Below are 15,786 nucleotides of genomic sequence, written 5' to 3' on the forward strand. Positions count from 1 at the left end.
TTCTTTTTTTATAGATGTATTAAATAAGGATAATATATGATTCGAGAATTATTACAGTAACAATAGTTTATAGGAAATAATATGGAATTTGTTATCAAGACAAGTAAATAATGTTTAATTTACGATACAATTGTCCACGCGGAAACACAAATTATGATTCGTATTTTTAGTGGGCTCTTGAATGTTTTTTGTTTGTCCTACTGCCCTGTAATGCTTGGCTTTGCAATAATATTTCCCTTGTTTGGTATAATCTTTTTTAACTTCGGAATAATTTTCGTTGAGTTAGCAGTGGATTATAATTTTTTTTGCAGCCTGTCACGTTTCATTCATTGAATAGATTGTTATTTGCTATATCACTCTTATAATCAAATTAATATCATTCACGTCTGAAAAAGAAACATCATTTATTTTTTCGCGTTTCTGTTTGATAAAAAAAATCTTGTTCGTCCCTTGCGATTGAGTTTAATCTGTTGTTTTGAGAGGGAGAGTTGTCCCCATAGCATGTAATAATAATGTTTTTGTCGATTAATTTTCACTTAAGTTCCTCTTAGTTTATTTAGCTTTTTTAGTAAAAACATGTGAACCGTATCATTCGGTTAAACATGAATTAGAAAGAAGTTTATTCTATCATATGCGCACATGCTAATATAAACAGCCATATTATATATATTTCATTATGCAAATAAAGAACACGTCAGGTTAGTTGTCCGTAAGGCTGTTATCGGGTATAATATTATGAGACAAAATATATTCTCAAACAGTCCTGATAGTGATTCACTAATGTAAAGATCTAACCTTTACTATGTATAGAGTAGTTAAGCAATTAGTAAAATAAGCGAATATCCAGCAGATGTTCGAACTGTAAAAACAATTTATTTTCAACTTGCTAATGTTCTATTTATTCCGACTGCGTAATCGCACAACTGACGTACATTTTTTGAATATTAATACACTGCTCGTATGTTTTTTTCCATCTTGCCTTCTTAATATATCTTTAAGAAAACTGCAGTTTTCTATAGCTTATAGTTTGTGTGTGTATTGCTATTTGTTAGTAGATATGTATTTTACACAATATCTTTAAATACGGTCGGATTTACCATCGAGTAAGTCCTCACGCACTCTGGAACTTTTACTCCCAGTTTGGTTTTATTCTTTTTGTGTTTTCCCCTTTTTCTCTATATGTTCACATATTTTAGACTGACATGCACTCATTTGTTTGAAATTTATGACTAACCGTCATGATTTGCTGTTTTATTGTATACCTTTACCAGCAAAGTTTAGCTCTGCTGTCAGAATAAATCATCAACGCTCTGATCCCCATCTGGCATCAATTGTTATGGATGGCTCTCGTCTGGGTGAGACCCCGTGTTTTGACAAGCTTCTGGGTTTGACCTTTACTCCTGATCTGAAATGGAACACGTACATCAAGTCTGTTGCCAAGCTCGCTGGAAAGATGGTGGGATCCTTCTACCGCTGTCGAAGATATCTCACTACTGATGCAATTCTCTATCTATATAAAAGCCAAGTACATCCAAGGATTGAATACTGTTGCCATATCTGGGCAGGAGCTGCTTAAAACAGCCTATTCTGCCTTGACAGAGTACAAAATGGACTTCGTGGCTTAGTGGGGGATGTCCTTTTCTCTACCCTGCAACCTCTCTCACACAGAAGAGACGTTGCGAGCCTATCCTTCTTTTATCGTTATTTCCATGGCAGGTGCTCATCTAGACTCTAATCTCTGGTCCCCCCTCACCAATCTTTCACGAAAAACACCCGTCTAGCTGAATCCACTGTGAAAAATTTCCCCCACTCTATATCTGTGCCTAAATCAAAACGTAGATTCCAATAACAAAGCTTCTTTCTTAGAACTGCACGCCTGTGGAACTCTGTTCCGTCTGCCTGCTTCCCACATGACTACAACTTGGATGTATTCAAGTTCAATGTTAACAAATTCCTAATGAACCGCCCCCTTAAGTAAACACTTCATCAAATCTCCACACTAACGTAATGTACTTGCAATAACCCTTATCCCTGAGTGGCTTCCGGGCCTTGATAAGTGGTGATCACTGTGTAAAGAATAAAAATCGTGAATGTTTTTCTTTCTTCTGATGAGAAGAATAGCGAGGAATAAGATTTTCTCAAACTCTGCAGAATAAGAATTTCTGAAAATTATCTTTGTAATATTCTGTCGGATAATAAATTTAATTGCAATTGTAATATTATTGTTTTCTTTCTATTATATATATATATATATATAGAGAGAGAGAGAGAGAGAGAGAGAGAGAGGGAGAGGGGGAGAGAAAGACAGAAAAGGGAGACAGACATAGAAAAAGAGATGAAGTCATTCCGGTTGAAAAAATAAACATTGAATTACCTATCTAATTTTAATACCTTGTTTTAATTAGTCGATGATTAATTAATGCTTGCTGTTTACATTTGTAATTACACTGTGCTGTTGTCCTTGTGTATCTGCGATTGTTTCGCTCATATAAATGTTAATTAATTGAAGTAGTATGATATAAAAAATACATCACAAAGCTTTTCTTAAAACATGCTCCTTAATTATAATTAATGAAACTAACGTGTTTAGTTAGAAATAGATATAGATTATTAAGAAGAGTCTAACAGGTAGCAGAAAAGTAAGCGGGTTTCCAGGTGTATCGCTTAAGTGTCCAGGATCATAAAACCCTCAATGAGAGGCCATTCTATGGAGGGGAGGGCTTTCACAACCTTGGTTGGCCGGCTACAATGATCAGTTTTGCCTTACTCATCTGATCATCACGAACTGTTTACCGACTCTCACAATGCGGAAGTTTTATAACAACAGAGAAAGAGAGAGAGAGAGAGAGAGAGAGAGAGAGAGTAAAATGTGTGTGTGCGTGTATCGTTAACATCTTTTAAATGTAGAGTAGTATATTATTGTATGAAAAGCTAACAGCAATGCCCACTCTCCTGTTAATTTCTCCTTCTTACGTACTATAGCATTTTAATTTTGTGTCGCATTGATGTGAAAGTCTGCCAGTATTTATTAAAACGCGACTTTTGTTATTCCGTGCCTATCAGATCCAATTAGAACTTAAATCCCTTGCTGTCATTGAGGATGGGCTGAAGCGACGCATGTCTTATAGGAACTTGTGACTAGAAACGTTGAATACAATTGTCCAAACACCTCATTATTTTAAATAGGAGTGTACCCATCTTATTTATTTATATATATGTTTTTTATTTCGTTTTTTGTTCACCTACGGAAAGGAACCATTCCTAATCCGCAATGCTTGTGGATATTATGTTATCTTTCAATGTTCTCTATTTTTTGTTTGTGCGTACTTTGTATTACGCTTTCATCCATTATAGCTGAGTGTTTTTTTAATTTTTTTAGGAATTAACTTCTGCATTGATGTGATCATGACTGCACTCCTATTTTCTAATGCATCGCATTTACTCATTGCTGTCAATACAACGTTGTGAGAGAATGCTGGGAAAATATTGAAACAGATTTTAACGATAACTTTATCACGTAACTGCTTCAGTGCTGACCGTTAAAAAGGTCGATGAATGCAAAGACATTACAGTTATCCGTGTATTTTAATTTAGATTTGTCATTAATTCGTCCAGTCTACAAAGATTTACACACACGCACACACATACACACACACATATATATATATAAATAATTATATACACGTATATATATATATATATATATATATATATATATATATATTGGTGAATGTTTGGCGTTAGAACCAACCACATTTTTGGTATTACTTCAAATCTTTGTCGGTGCTGATGACGTCCACAACACAAAGCATACAGTTGACCGCAAGTTTTTACATTAGAATTTTTACTTCTCTTAGATGCATCATCTGCATGGATTTCCGAACAACTTAATCCTTTTGGCGGATCCCCTAACGTCGAAATCGACGGGCAAATCAATTTACACAAACACACACACACACACACACACACACACACACACACACACACACATATATATATATATATATATATATACCCCACACTTAAAAATTCAAAAAACAACCAAGAACACCAGCACGAAATATAAAGCAAGAATTTCGGTGCAGTTACGTAACTCTAGTTGACAGAACTTTGTATTTATATTGCCTCAAAATTTATCAACTAACATTGATTTGAGCTTTATTACGGTTATGAAAGAACTATATCATTAAAAACCTTGAGTACAACTAATTTTCTTTCGAATAAAGCACAAAATAAAGCACTGAATTCATATTATCGTGTTATAGGCTGACCGTAGAATGACTGGCAATTGTGGCCAGTGCAGTATATAGAATTAAAAATCGGTGTTTGCTGTCTTAGATTAGAAGTTGTAAGCATAATGACATTGTGTGTTATAACAAAATTAGTGAAACCGGTCGCACAGTAGAGCATTCATTGTTCTGGTGAGATGTGGATCGCCCGTCAGAGAACGATTCATAAAACGCAATTGTTCGGAAAGATTGATGCCAGTTAGAAGAGAGTCTGTTTCAGTGTCAACGAGAGCAAATGGGAGAAATATTCTGCCTCTTATCCCGAGAAGATTTATCGGGAGGCGTCTCCTGGAGATAACAAGATAGAAACACTTTTCGACGAAAGCTACAGCAAATTAGAAATCTCTGCTCCCTTTCAATGATGAGAAGCAGGGATGCAATTCATACCATGGAAAACCATGATGGCTGAATAAAACCCATTTATCTAGAATGGGAGGAGATATTCTCCTGTTGCTCTGCGTGTAGAGCTTTTGTTTCAGGTGCAGTGTACGGCTGGACACAAACCACTCGTTGGCATCGTCAAGGAGCACGCTGGCTGGATATAAATGATACGTGCTATTTCGTCTTTACAACCGCCCCCTCCGAAAAATGTGTCGTAAGTGGAGACATTGATACGTGATAAAAAGGAATCGTGTTAAATCAATTCTGTTATACGAATTTTTTGTATGAATGTGGAAAAGCGTCCACGTTTTTAGAGGATACTTAAAACAGTTTTATTTTAAACATTTAGACATTATTTGTATCATATAAGTTTATTGACAGTGATCGCTATCATTGGGATTGTTTAAAGACTTTTATAGTGTGACAATTATCCACGCTATTTTCTGAAATATATAGACTTTTCTAAACACTATATATATAGAAAAAGTTATTGCAGAATATTGAGGCTGTTAGGGAACTCTCTTTCTGTAACATTCACACTACTAAAAATACATATCCTTATATATATATATTTATTATGTAATTCAGATCATACGAACAGCGAGTACAAATCGTACGGATTCCGACATACAATTACACGGATTATGTTAAACATAACCCTAACAAGTAAAACTAAGACTAGGGTCAGATAAAATGTTCAGATGAAGTGAGAATATGTTTTACCATTAAATTATACATTCGTAACAAAAAAAATATTACAATTGCTAAAAGTAACGAAGTTGAAAAGTAATAAGGTTATTACTTGATTTCGACATAGATTTCTTCATGATAACTTTTAACATGTAAGAAAATATCAGAAAACACACTTTTATGAGTACGAGAATGCAGCCGAAGCTTCACTTTACTGTGAAAGGTCGCTAATACTAAAATGTGTATAAACTCTTTCTAACAAATTTTCAAAACTATAATTCCGTAGCTGGAAAAACATGATTTAAAAGAATTTTGTCAAAAATTGTTTGTTTCTGGTTAACTAAGGATTTATATGAAAATAGTTTCCATGTTTTAATTAGAACAAAGTATTTTGCATAGATTTTAGAAATAAAAAATGTTTCTTTCACGTCATTAAATTAAACTGAATATGAATAAACTTACCCAATAAATATATTTGTGAACACATTTCAACACGATTTGTTTCTTCTTTTTTTTTTGCACGATGCTCTCACGTTCGGTGTCCTTTTTATTTTAAATTATAATGACAATTGTACAAGGAAAATAGATCTAGTTATAATCTTATTTGGTGAGCTTAGGAATGTATTGTAGTTAAATCATCTTAAGTTAACTATTCTACATTATCCAATTAAAAAATTCTGTGGTTCAAATGCGGAACACTGGCGTCAATACACGTAGCTCCAAATCTCGCGACTCCAATACTTGCAACTCCAAATCTCACAACTCCAAACCTCGCAACCCCAAAAGTCGTAACTCCAAAAACTCACTTCTCCAAGACTCGCAACTTTTAAACCCGCAACCCAAACCGCGCAACTGTCAACCACGCAACTCCAAAATCCAAACTCCAAACTTCGCAACTCCAAATCTTGCACTTCTAAAACTCGTAACTCCAGAACTTGCAACTCCACAACTCCTAACCCAACTGTTGAAACTTACTACGCTAAAACTCGCAACTCTGCTGTCACAACTTGCTACGTAAGCATTCTACTGCAAACTGTCTGCATCTCTGAAAAATCAACCTTTTTCTTCAAAACACGAAGCATTTTCAGTTGCGTGTCCACTAACGATATCGAAAACACATCAAGTTCAGCTTCAGCCATTTTACTTTTCTTTTTGTCCAATAAAAGACAAAAACAACCCGCATAAAAACACGTACAGAATTTTTAAAGACATTTATTCGTACGCCCTTTGATTATCCTATACCACCACTAAAGGTGGGTGACTTCGTTCGTGATGCGACCGGCGTAAGTGTTTTGTTTTTCTTTTAGGGGCTTCATCGACTTGATTTTATGCTGGCAAGGAAACACTCCGTTCATCTAAGGTGTGTCCTGACACTCATTCAATACAAGTCTGTTCGTGGAGTATACTTCAGTTACCATCACCTTCATCCAGCGGTTGCACATCGAGGATTGAGCAGATTTATCTACATCTCCTCACCCACCGCCATCTCCACTTACGCCTAAGCTCTCTCAATTATGGTCAGTAGATGTTATTTGAAATTGGAAATATAGCAAGGTGGCATTGGCGTTTAATCTTGATTGATTTATGGTATCATGTTATATGACAAAACCGGTTCTCCATTATTCCATTACCGCTTGTGTGGGATTCAGATGTAAAATATTGCTTGATACCAACTTTTCACGGAGAACGGCACTCTGAACAGAAGAACATACCGGCATTAACCTGAGAAACACCGCCTTAGCAATGTTCCTTATATTTTCCGCCGTTTCTACTCGAATTTCTGGCCATCTCGCAACTCTCTCATGTCTACAGTATATCATAGTTAAATGTGTGTAATACATAATATCAAAGACTAATCACCATTTTCCATCTTTTTTTCTCCTGCACGGTGCATGGTAAATAGATTCGCAATCCTTATATTATTCCACTCCATCCTGAACATCGTCTATATAAATATTATGATTCACCTTCCTTTATTTTCAAAATTATAAATATTTTACAGGATTTTTTTTATCTTCTACCGCACAGCACAAAAAGGCCAACTTTTTTGTTTACGTAGTTAATCCATCTTTTACTGTAATTAGTCTATCCACTTTCTACCTCTGTGATAGGACCAACGTGACGGTTACTGTCAGACCGAATTCTGTGAAAAGATCTCATTCAAGGTTGAAGCTTGAAAGGTATTTCAACTGCACGTTTCGTCCAGGCTCGCTGATTTAATCCGAGATGCTATTCTTGCGGAGTTGGTTCGCAAATGTACTGTCTGTAGCCCCCATTTCACTTATGTCTAATGGAGTGAACTTCAATAAGAATGGAAGGTTATATTAAATTTCTTAACAGAAATTTTACAGTCAAGTCTAACTAACGAATTGACCAGGTTAGCTTATTCGTAAAAGTAAAGATGGCACGCCGGTTGAAATCCGTCTTAATAAATTGTATACATTTGACAAATTGTATACGTATAGACAATTCATATTAAAATAGTGTGCGGGTGTTTCAAGTCTATTACAGATTAATACAAAGCGAGATACTTATAAACATAAGTACCTTATTCCACAACATTTGTGAAAAATGTGTATACTATCATATTAACTTTCTCTGTGAGAACAGCAGAATAAGTCCAAAATACGCTCCATTGTGGAAGTACTTTTTTCTTAGTCTTGCATGTTTTATCTGTCATTTACCGCGTTAGGAAACTGAAACTGCATTTTACTCTTAATGTAAACCTCAAACAAAATGACGCATCTTAATTAAGATATATAATGGACCATATTTATTAAAGCAGGTATCTCTCGATTTTAACATTTTCGCTTATACCATTTTATATTTCTCACTTCAGTTTGAAATATTATTTTATTTTTACTCTCACGAAAGCTCAATGTGTTCGTCAATGATTCACGTTAGATATAATTTTCGTCTATATTCCTTGGCCAGTAAAACTTAGATTAAATAATATTTTGTCTGCTACATTTATCATAAAACAACACTAACCTCACAGATTGAACAGACGTGTCGAGAGATTATTCCGTCTAACTACAAATCATTTTCCGCAGATTTTATCGAATAACAATATATTTCGCGTTAAAATGCAGACATTTATATCGTTTTGCAATTTTTATGACGAAGATTTCAGATTTTAGTGTGTTAAAGCAATAAATAAATGTTTGACATCTTTTTTATACGTTTATCATGTGCTGGTACTTTTCGTGCAAAAAATAATTTTTATTCTGTTGTTATAATTTTAAAGTAGAGGTGAGGAAGAGATATAAAGGGAATGCTGACAGTGTTAATGAACAACAATAGTATAAGAATATAAGCATATTTCATTATGCAGGTCTATGTTATTGTAAAACAATTGCTAGTAAGCCATGTGCTTTCTCATTCCGCTGATTTTTAATGTGCAAGTAGGGGATGTCTGAAAACATTCCGTAAAATATCTTGTTAACATACAATATGATTTCGTGTATTATCCAGAAAGTGTAGAATTCTGTCAGAAAAATCATCCTTTTTTTATTTAATATGTAAAATTAGGTTTACTTTACGTTTTTTTTCCTGTAAAACCGTTGCTTTAACTAGTATATATTGTGTGCCTCTTTATTCTTAAGCTTCAAATATGAATCCATGTCATGTGCTTCTAATATATATGCGTGACATTGCTTCCATTGGTTAGATGTCAGGAAACATTAAACTCCATGAGTGTGCTCGCTTATAACTTTTGAGGATGACACGTATGAAAATAACTATACATTCGAAATTACTTTTCATCACAGGGACATATAGTATCTTTAAGCACGTAATTGTTATATTAGTAATTTCGGAATATTCCTCCGGGCGGTTGCAAAAGATGAAACTTGAATCTAGAATATTTTTCATTATTAAAAGTTTATTGATATCGCCAATACATATAATTCTCACAGAAATACAAAAATCTCTGATGGAAGCTAAGCCCAGCACAGGGTCGTATATCAATAAATCTTCTCTCCCTGTTCATCAGCTTTCCAATAAAAATGCGTTTATATCTTACACATTTTGTTCTCAACAGCAACGTATCTATTTATTACGGCAATCCTTTATGAAGTTTACTGAATGACAAAATTTAAAGACAAACTCCACCTAACTTTCAAATGTAATCAATACAAGCATTCCAATCCTTAACCTATTTTGCATAATCTTATCAATTGTAAATAATAATAATAATCATAATCATAATAATAATAATAATAATATTAATAATAATAATAATAATAATAATAATAATAATAATAATAATAATAAAAGAAGCAGATGTCGTAATAATTAACAAGAAAGATAACTCCTGTAAAATCGTAGATTTTACTGTCCCGGCTGACCACAGAGTGAGTATGAAAGAAAAGAATAAACGGAGCAAATACACAGAGCTAGCCGAAGAATTAAAAGGGATTTGGATGATGAATAAAATCAAAATAATAGTATAGTAGTAGGAGCATAGGGACAATCCCGAAAAACATTGAAAAAAAATGGGAGAAATTGGAATCGGAGGAATGGCTGCAAAGATAAAACGACTAACGATAATGAAAATAGCTGAAATATTAAGGAACCCCCTTGAATGCGGAGAATAAATTCCATGCACCACGTGCGTGAGCCACACAAACTGCTTCAGAGGCAAAATATGAAGAAGCATTACAAGGAATAAAGAACACTGAAGCTGCATAACAACTAGTTCTACATCCCCATCACGCATTCCCTCATATTGTTCCATCACGCCCCCTCTCATAAAAGTGTGATACCAAATAGCCGAGAAGGATCAAGGAGAATGGAAATACCGAGTAGAAATCGCTGACTAGACCTTCGTTGGGCAAGCTCGAAGAGAACTGGGACTTTGGGGAGGCTTAGTGCCAGTCAAATTTCAGCATAGACCAATGTCCGTTGCCAGCAAGAAATCAATGGTGAGTGGATGTTACGATAACGCTAATTTATTTGCAAATGCTATTGAAGGAGGTGGAGAGTGCTGGACGTCTGGAGAGACTTCTTGTCACTCAGCTTCCAGGGAACACAACAGATTTTCAGTCAGATTTTGATGAGCTGTGTAAAAGCTCCATGTAAGTCAATTACAATAATATCTCATTAATTGTTTTCACACGGATACGCATCAGTTTTCGTAAAATAACCAGTTTAGTAAGGGAGGTTCGGCTTTAAAAAAGCCAATCTAACCCTAGTGTTATGTAGTTTTGTTTCTTTAATTTCAATATAATAAAATATGGTAGTATACTATATAATATTCCAACACTTAATTCAGTGATACGGAGAGACATTTACTGTTCTTTTTTTACTGCAGAGTGTGTTGTATAGTATCTGTTTAGCTGTATAAGATGATCCTACTATTAATTGGTTGTGTAATATATGTTTATCTTTCAGATATACTGTAAAGAATATGTTATAATGTATATAGAATATGCTAGTATAATTCAGACGAAATATTATGGTCTGGTTACAATGCTTTGTTGTCTAAATTTACTCTTACTTTATTGATCTGTTTCGTCTCATTTCGCACTTGATATACTTTCCCAATAATATCACAGAGGAGAATGCGGTCACTAAATATGAGTCTGTTTAATTTCAACTCAATTTGCCAAGTCCATAAACAGTGTTACAATCTATTGCAATGCACAACAATGGCATCTTTATTTTAGATAGCTTAATTGACGTAACTTTTTATGTTTTTTTTCTGAAATTAGCGACAAATATTAATATCTGAAATGCCCTATGAATAGTTAAGTGTGATATTAGTTATTCTGGATATGCAATACGTAATCATGATGATTCTTGAAAGAATTCGACTTTGACTGGTACATGTTTACGGTATTAAACCAAAACAGCTTACGATTGATTTTCAAGATATATTCTCTTCCTAGATTCAATATATGGTCTCCTGGCAAACATTCCCAATATGTTCTTCTCTAGCTACACGCACTAACAACAACCCCCCTTCTCTCTATCAGTGCATACATCTAAATGCGAATGTCATAAACAGTGCTTCTTTCCTTTAATTGCCTGACAAATAATCTCTATCGAATCGCTGGTCTTCTTCACAGCTTATTACTATATGGTCGTCTTTAATTCCAATGTAAACAAGTTATTGTTGAGTCGTCTCTTTAAATAATCAAATCCTACCCAATTTCCACCAATAAGAACCATTACATGATTGTGTATATGATAACCGGACGCACATTAAACTTATCTCTGAGTGAGCTTCAGACATTAATAAGTGCTGACGCCCTTTTAAAATTTGGAAATCTCGGTTTACTCGGTGCTGTTTCAAATTCTCATCTTGTTATTTTCCAAATAAAAAGTTTCTCTTTCATCACCTTATATATATATATATATATATATATTGAAATAGAAAAATAACAATGAAAAGTAAGATGGTTAATATTAAACATGGAAAAGTAATGGACTAGTTATTAAGATTTGAAAATAAAAGAATATATTCTAGTAAAAAACATAATAAATGTATAACTTTGCAGCAGTAAGAATTGATTATATAATGTTATAAAATGAATGTTACAAAATTCTTAATGCTGCAATATTTTAAGTTATAAATTTATTCTATTTTTTACTACAATATCTTGTCTCTTTCGTTTCCAGTTTTTACAACTAGCCCTTTGTTTTTGATGACTTCGGGGTTTGCTTGATCTGTCTTGGTTAATAGAAATTCTTGTGTGCGTGGCGTTTACTTAGTTGGTAGAGTGCTTGCCTCGCATTGAAGAGACTCGGGTTTCGAATCCTGAATTCGAATGTGTCTAACTGATGAGGCCAAATGAGGGCAAAACTGGAATCTTGGACTTCCGGTTCGTTTACAGTCATGGCTCTTGTGGGCTTCGACCGTTGTTTGGCCGTGGAATTTATATATATATATATATATATATATATATATATATATATATATATATACAGTTCAAGCCGAAATTATTGAAACCTTTTCAATTTTAGCGTTTTTTGGAGGAAAAACATTTTTTCACTAATTATTTTTATTAAAGTGTTGATGAACATTTATATCGACCATCTCCAGATCTCCTGAACCACTTTTAGTTTATTATGAAATATTCACAATAAATATTATTAATGATACAAAAAATAGACGAATTCAAATTTATTGGCACCAGTGATTTTATCATAGAATTCATGCAAAATAATACTTGTTTATTATGATTTGGGTATTGTATCATCTTTTAGAACGTTTCAAAGCCTTCTATAAATAACGTGCATTAGTAAATCCTTCACTTTATCAATAACACCAGACTGAAAAGATGGCTAAAATACAGGAACACAGTTTCGATGTTAGACAGAAAATAGTGGATGCACACATGAAAGGTAGCGGATACAAATCCATTTCTAAGCGTTTTTAAGTTCCTGTGTCAACAGTGAGAAACATTATCAAGAAGTATGGTGTTTTCAATATTATTCAAAACTTGACGGGTCGAGGCTATAAAAAGAATTTTTCTCCCAGAATGTACGACAAGTCATTCCAGAAGTGGAAAAGAACCCGAAAACTACTGGTAAGAATATAGTCCAACAATTGTGCGATCAAGGTATTGAAATTTCTGTTTCGACATACAGGAGGACACTGAATTCACACGGTATTCAGGGGTACTGATCAAGGAAGACTCATTTCCTCTCCAAGAAACATGTTAAAGCCCGCTTAGAGTTGGCACGGGAGTTTATTGAAAAAAATTCGACTTTTTGGCGTTCAGTTTTAGGGTCAGATGAGACTAAAATTGAACTTTTTGGCAGCGGAGATGTGCCGTTTGTGTAACGGAATAAAGGAAAAGCCTTCAACTCAAAGAATACAGTCCCTACCGTGAAGTATGGTTGAGGAAACCGTATGCGTTGGGGTTGCTTTTCGGCCAATCGCACTGGAAAACTTCTCACTGTGGATGTCATCATGAGACAAGATCAATATATTAAAATATTGACTGAAAATCTGAAACCTTCTGCAGACTTCCTTAGTCTTGGAACCAACTGGATCTTCCAACATGAAAATGATCCAAAACATACGTCGAAATCGGTAAAGAAATTGATGTTGGATAATTGAATAAATGTCCTGAACTGGCCAAGTCAAGTCCGGACTTGAATCCAATGAAAAACGTGGGGGCTGTGGTGAAGACGAACAGGAAAAGAAAGAAACCTATGAACCTGAGAGAATTAGAAGATATCGCCAAGAAATAATGTGTTAATATTCCTGTTGATGTGTGTAGAGATTAATTAATGACGTATAGAAAACGTCTGGAAGCTATTATTAATTAAAACAACGGCTTCGCAAGTGGCTATTGATAAAGGGCGACAATAACTTTGAATTCGTCTGTTTTTTCTTATCAGTAAAATATTTATTGTGAGTATTTTATAATAAACTAAAAGTGTTTCAGGAGATCTGTAGATGGTCGATAGAAATGTTCAACACATTAATAAAAATAATTAGTGAAAACATGTTTTTTCTCCAAAAACGTAAAACTTGAAACCTCCTCACCAATATCGGTTTATCTTCAGAAAACTCCTTTCCGTAGCTTCACATTAAGATGAAAAGTGCACTAGTCAGTCTACGTTTAGAAATGAGAAATATTATTGTGTAATGAATAATTTAGCATTTGTTAGATTTGTTTGATTTAGTATGGTTTTGTTGAACGACTGAATGTTGGCGTATGTATGCGCTCTTTCTCGTGATCTGCTGGCAACCATCGTTATGTCGTTTCAATTAGAACATATGTCATTTCATCTATTGATTAATGTTATTTCATCACATTTAATTTTACGCACACCACAATCTCAATTCTATGAGTGTGACTATACGAAAAGTCTCCTATGGTTTTGGGGAATAGGAATTAGATAACAAAAGAAAAAAGATGTTTGGGATATTTAATTCGATGATTACGTTGCCTGATTGATTGTTAACAACTTGAGATTGATGCTTGAACTCTTCATTAATTTCAATTAATTAGCTTCGTGCGCGATACCTTGCCAAAGCACGATCAGTTCACATGTGATAATTTAATTAATCAAATATCAGTATGATATAATGAGTGGCATAATAATACAAATTATCAATAAGGTAGGTGTAAGAGATTGACAATTTATAGGAAAGGTTATTCTGGTTCATTGCTATATATTACCTTATACGTTTACACTTTATTTAGAATACTTTGTACATAAACTAAAACATTAGTTCGCATATTATACAAGCAGTTTTAATCTTTCAAAGTTTTTTTTTTACATGGAATTCACGACTTATCAAGCCCCAAGGGTCACTCGGGGATAAGGGTTATTGTGTGTACAGTAATCAATGGGGTAGTGTAGCAATAGTATTGGAGAATTGATAAAGTGTCATTACTTAAAGGGGCGGTTCATCAGGAATCTGTTTGTGTTGGACTTGAAGACATCCAGGTTGAAGTCGGGAGGGAAACAGGCAAGCGGAACATAATTGTGTTTCTTTATTTCCCAGTCGTTTTAGTTTACAAGGAAACGTATTTTTTTTAATATTTAAATAAAAAAAAAACCCTCATTATATATTTGGCGTACGACTCCATTATTTCATTCTGATTCGTCAATTTCTTGTTATTGTTATATGAATCAGCATGTTATTTTGAAGACTAGCATGACATCAAACTTTTTACTCTTTAAAAATACTTTGTTTTAAAGTGAATTATTTTTAAATGAGCGCCATCCTTAAAAAGCGACGTGCGCATGCATTCGTACATGCATATTTATTTATTTTTATTCGAATCTATAATATATTTCTGGCAGACGGCACTTCGGTTCTGTTTAAAATTATGTAGGATTTTTTTTTATTAGGTACATAGAACTAATATTATTAGTTCCGATGCACAGTTAACGATTAATAGAAATTAATGATTATTTGTATTGAATGCAAAAATGAGCATGAATTAAACAATTTCCAACGATCATTTTAACATTATCAACTGCGTTCGAACAAGCCACGATGTTCGGAGATAATCAAAGATGTGTGTAAGGGGGCTACATTAGAGCTATAGTTAAAAACTGCCCTATATGAGGACTAAGGAAAGATGATTTAGAATTTTGTAGTTTTATGGCAGATTCCAATCTTGGAAATAAAGCTGGCTTAGTTGCACATGTGAAACACATTTTCTTTGTAACAGAAATAAAAACACAAAGTCAAAAAATCAAACAATATTGCTGTAAATGTGATACTTTGGAATTATCTAGCCATTGTTTAGGCTAAGGGGGTGTCCTTACAGATCACGGTCGCAAATAAACCGGACTGTGGGAATCGTCGCTGTGAAACTTGTTTAAAATTATCTAATTGGTGTGTATGGGGATGTTGCTAATTATTCATTCAGCGAAACCAGCTTATGACGTCCTCAACGTAGATTGGGCAGGGAAGAACCTCGTGTATGTTCAGCCGCCAGCCATTCCG

This window comes from Euprymna scolopes, chromosome 26, assembly GCF_053919585.1.
Source record: "Euprymna scolopes isolate OS-2025 chromosome 26, ASM5391958v1, whole genome shotgun sequence".
Classification (NCBI taxonomy): domain Eukaryota; kingdom Metazoa; phylum Mollusca; class Cephalopoda; order Sepiida; family Sepiolidae; genus Euprymna; species Euprymna scolopes.